Below are 5,905 nucleotides of genomic sequence, written 5' to 3' on the forward strand. Positions count from 1 at the left end.
TTAACTATCCCACTGTGACCTTGCACAGAAGGAGCTGAGTGAATAAATACCCTGACCTCAATCTCCTTCCTCTCTCAGATCTCCTGCCAGGGCTTCTCAATGGTGGAACCCAACAGAAAACCAAAATAGAAAAAATTCCATTAATGATCTCAGTACAGGTCAATTTCCCCCTCAGACACAAAGCATGGGGAAGAATGGGGAGGGACAAAGTGTAAAACTGGAAGAACAGTAAGTGCCAAATAACCAGTGGTAATGTGATTTAGATTCAGTCCCTGAAAAGCCCCTAACCTTCTGGCTTGTTGGGGTCATTGTGCCTTCTAAGATTTAAGAGATCCTGGGAAAGGTTTGATGCTTATGTTTCTTCTGGTCACCAATGTCTGTGAGTTTCTGCTTCTTTTTCTCTTCTCATGCCTCCTGGGTATGTGGTTCTTTTTCTGTACTATATTGCCTCCTTGCTCATTCCTTGATTCCTTCACTTTCCCATACACTACCAATAGCTATGTGCTTTCAGATCTTACTGAAGGACCAAATATTTGTAAACAAGTTAAAATTAATTATTAAATATCTCTCACCTTAAAAGTTCCTTAACCATTTTGCTAGGGCTTGAGTTTTCTTGATGCTGCTAAATTCTCCTCTCTCTTTCAGTCTTCTCCCTACTTTTCCTCAGATCTTGAATATCCAAATCATGCCGTTACAGGTAATTTCTCAAGCAGAACAGTTTAGCTCCAGGTTCATTCCAACCATGTCCCAAGAATAATCTTTGAGTAATCAAAATGATCCATCAAGGTTTTTGCTAAAACAAACACAGATCTCTTCCCTTAAGAGGAAATTTGCAGTTAGTTAGCTCTTAAACTAACACTTTTATTTTTTCCTCATTAGTTTGTTCAGTTGTTTTTCAGGCATGAATTGATGAACACCTGGTCTGATAGAGTGGTAAGAAGATTGAAAACAAAGGGACAGATGTGAAGTACATTAGATGAGAAAAATAAATCAATAAACCATAATGGCTAAGTAGATATGGATAAGAGCCCCTGAGAAAGAAGAGGGCCATGCTACAACAAGGTTTGCAGCCTCCATGACAGAGAACCTTGATGCTTTAGGCTTAGCTTTGCTGCAGGCTGCATGAGAGTCGTGCCATCTTTTTCTCCAGCAAAATAATTAAATAATTCGGTCACCATGAAACATTGTGTTTTCTCTCACACGCAGTCTTTCTCAATCTCTCTCTCTTCTCTCTCTCATTCTGTGTGTGTGTGTGTGTGTGTGTGTGTGTGTGTGTGTGTGTGTGTGAACTCAGTGTGTTTAGGGTGAAATGAGGAAATTCTAGTCAGGCAAGCCCTAAAAATAAGACCTGCCTATCCTTTGCCTTGCTAAAACTTGTACTGTGTTCATGCTCTACTCTTGTTGGAAGGAGATTATCAGGCTGATTTCTGATGTCTCACAAAGACAGATGGAAGTTGTATGACCTCACCTTTTCCATTCATTGAGAGTAAGGTAGTTTCCATCCCAGGCTAGGCCTCATACTTTCATCTCCTCTTCAACTTTCCCACTTTTCCTTTTTTCCAGTTGTCCTCTCCCCCAGTTTGCTGTCCTCCAGAAGCCAGAGGAGGGGGTCTGGGTCATAGCCATAACTGCTTTAATCCACATCTATCACCCATAAATTACACTAAACCATATTCCTTCAGTGTTAAAAAACTGATTTTCTTATAGTTGATCCTGAAGCACTACAGGAAACTAATATTTAATGTGCCTTTTTAAACAATAACAACTGGGGAGAGAGAAAAGATGGTGGAGGAGTAGGGGACGCTATTCCAACTGGTCCCCAGAATTGAGCTGGATACCTACTAGACCACTCTGAGCACCCATGAAATCAGCCTGAGATGTAAGAAAATAGATCTGGATCTCTACAAACACAGTATCATAGGCAGTTAGTTTTGAGGTACAAAGTGGGGAGCCATGATTCCACAGGCAGATATTGGAGGATAAAAGGCAGCGGGAGGGAGCCTGGCCGTGGGGATCCTACACCACTGGTGAGCGATAGCCTCCCTCGCTGGGGACTGGGCACAGACTCGCAGACTGGTAGCGGCTTTAGGGCAGCCCCCAGGACAGAAACCTGGAGCGGCGGGGCTGAGCATGTGAACTGGGAGTGGCTGGCGGTTTTAGAAGCACAAAGGGCAGAGATGTGCCCCAACCTGGAGTCAGGACGGGGAGCGCTGCAGAGGGGTGCACAACCCAGGACGCTGCAGCTTATAGCAGCACAGACAGAAATGGAGATAATGTGGCCTAGAGAGCTCACTGAAGAACAGACTGCAATCTCTCTGCTCTGAGGCAGAGGGTTGGAAACGGTCTCTTCTGCTCTGACTCTCAGAAGAGACACAGAAAGTCGCCAGTGAGAGCTGCCAAAGAACAAAAGCCCCAAAAAACCTGTTCCCACTCAGCCCATCTCCCGCCACAGGGGGAAGGGCAACTCTGCACAAACAGGGTTGCCTGAGTAACAGCGTGGCAGGCCCCTCCCCCAGAAGACAGGCTGGGAAAACAAGAGGCCAGCAACCCTAAGGTCCCTAGAAAACAGGTGCATCTTGCTTGGGTTCTGGTCAATAATTTGGACTCTATACATTCCCTCAACCACCCATCAACAGAATGACTAAGAGGAGGAACCCCCCCAAATAGAAAAGACTCAGAGATTATGACTTATGCCGCAGATTTACAAATGGATGTAGATATAACCAAGATGTCGGAGATGGAATTCAGGTTAGCAATTATGAAGACAATAGCTAGAATGGAGAAATCAATTAATGGCAACATAGAGTCTCTAAGGGCAGAATGGAAAGCTGAATTGGCAGAACTTAAAAATGCTATCAATGAGATCCATTCTAATCTAGATACTCTTAACAGCTAGGGTAAGTGAGGCAGAAGAATGAATCAGTGACCTGGAAGACAATTTAATAGATAAAAAGGGAAAACAGAAGGCCAGGGAAAAACAACTCAGAATCCATGAAAATAGAATCAGAGAAATAAGTGACACCATGAAGCGTTCCAATGTCAGAATTATTGGAATCCTGGAGGGAGTGGAGAGAGAGAGAGGACTAGAAGATGTATTTGAGCAAATCGTAGCTGAGAACTTCCCTAATCTGGGGAATGAAACAAACATTCGTGTCCTAGAGGCAGAGAAGACCCCCCAAGATCAAGGAAAACAGGCAAACACCCCAGCATATAATAGTAAAACTCGCAAATCTTAGAACCAAGGAAACCATCTTAGGGGCAGTTAGGGGGAAGAGATTCCTTACGTACAGACGGAGGAACATCAGAATAACGTCAGACCTATCCACAGAGACTTGGCAAGCCAGAAAGGCCTGGCAAGACATATTCAGGGTACTAAATGAGAAGAACATGCAGCCAAGAATACTTTATCTGGCAAGGCCGTCATTTAGAATGGATGGAGAGATGCAGAGATTCCAAGACTGGCAGAAACTGAAAGAATATGTGACCACTAAGCCGGCCCTGCAAGAAATATTAAGGGGGGTTCTATAAAGGGAGAAAGACCCCAAGAGTGATATACAACAGAAATTTACAGGGGCAATCTATAAAAACAATGCCTTCACAAGCAACATGATGACAATTAATTCATATCTTTCAATAATCACTCTCAACGTGAATGGCCTAAATGCTCCCATAAAACGGCACAGGGTTGCAGATTGGATAAAAAGACGGGACCCATCCATATGCTGTCTACAAGAGACTCATTTTGAACCTAAAGATACATCCAGACTGAAAGTGAAGGGATGGAGATCCATCTTCCATGCCAGCAGACCTCAAAAGAAAGCTGGGGTAGCAATTCTTATATCAGACAAATTAGATTTTAAACTAAAGTCTGTAGTTAGAGACACAGAAGGACACTATATCATTCTTAAAGGGTCTATCCAACAAGAAGATCTAACAATTGTAAATATCTATGTCCCCAACATGGGAGTAGCCATCTACATAAGCCAACTGTTAACCAAAATAAAGAGTCATATTGATAACAATACGTTAATTGTAGGAGACCTCAATACTCCACTCTCAGCAATGGACAGATCATCTAAGCAGAAAATCAACAAGAAAACAAGAGCTTTGAATGATACATTGGACCAGATGGACCTCATAGATATATACAGAACATTCCACTCTAAAACAACAGAATATTCATTCTTCTCGAGCACACATGGAACTTTCTCCAGAATAGACCACATACTGGGTCACAAATCAGGTCTCAACCAATACCAAAAGATTGAGATTATTCCCTGCATATTCTCAGACCACAATGCTCTAAAACTGGAACTCAATCATAAGAAAAAATTTGGCAGAAATTCAAACACTAGAAGCTAAAGACCACTCTGCTCAAGAATGCTTGGTCAACCAGGAAATCAAAGAACTTAAACAATCCATGGAAATCAATGAGAACAAAAACACATCGGTCCAAAACCTATGGGATACTGCAAAGGCGGTCCTAAGGGGGAAATACATAGCCATCCATGCCTCACTCAAAAAATAGAAAAATCCCGAATTCACCAACTAACCCTACACCTTAAAGAACTAGAGAAAAAGCAACAAACGATGCCTAAGCTATGCATTAGAAGAGAAATAATTAAGATTAGAGCAGAGATCAATGAATTAGAAACCAGAAACACAGTAGATCAGATCAACGAAACTAGAAGTTGGTTCTTTGAAAGAATTAATAAGATCGATAAACCACTGGCCAGACTTATCCAAAAGAAAAGAGAAAGGACCCAAATTAATAAAATTATGAATGAAAAGGGAGAGATCATGACTAACACCAAGGAAATAGAAACAATTATTAGAAATTACTATCAACAACTATATGCCAATAAACTGAGCAATCTGGATGAAATGGAGGCCTTCCTGGAAACCTATAAGCTGCCAAGACTGAAACAGGAAGAAATTGACAACCTCAATAGGCCAATAACCAGTAACGAGATTGAAGCAATGATCAAAACCTCCCAAAAAACAAGAGTCCAGGGCCTGATGGATTCCCTGGGGAATGCTACCAAACATTCAAAGAAGAAATAATACCTATTCTCCTGAAGCTGTTTCAAAAAATAGAAACAGAAGGAAAACTGAAACGACATGATACTTTATGTGGAAAACCCAAAAGACTCCACCCCCAAATTACTAGAACTCATCCAGCAATTCAGTAATGTGGCAGGATACAAAATCAATGCACAGAAATCAGTTGCTTTCTTATACACTAATAACACAACTGTAGAAAGAGAAATTAGAGAAATGATTCCATTTACAATAGCACCAAAAACCATAAGATACCTCGGAATAAACCTAACTAAAGAGGTAAAGGATCTATACTCTAGGAACTACAGAACACTCATGAAAGAAATTGAAGAAGACACAAAAAGATGGAAAAATATTCCATGCTCATGGATGGGAAGAATAAACATTGTTAAAATGTCTATGCTACCCAGAGCAATCTATACCTTCAATGTCATCCCGGTCATAATTCCAATGGTATTTTTCAAAGTGCTGGAACAAACAATCCTAAAATTTGTATGGAATCAGAAAAGACCCCGAATCACCAAGAAAATGTTGAAAAAGAAAAACAAAGCTGGGGGCATCACGTTGCCCGATTTTAAGCTATATTACAAAGCTGTGATCACCAAGACAGCGTGGTACTGGCACAAAAACAGACATATAGACCAATGGAACAGAATAGAGAACCCAGATATGGACCCTCAACTCTATGGTCAAATAATCTTCAACAAAGCAGGAAAAGATATGCAATGGAAAAAAGACAGTCTCTTCAATAAATGGGGCTGGGAAAATTGGACAGCCACATGCAGAAGAATGAAACTCGACCATTCTCTAACACCATTCACAAAGATAAACTCCAAATGGATGA

This window comes from Halichoerus grypus, chromosome X, assembly GCF_964656455.1.
Source record: "Halichoerus grypus chromosome X, mHalGry1.hap1.1, whole genome shotgun sequence".
Taxonomy (NCBI): Eukaryota; Metazoa; Chordata; class Mammalia; order Carnivora; family Phocidae; genus Halichoerus; species Halichoerus grypus.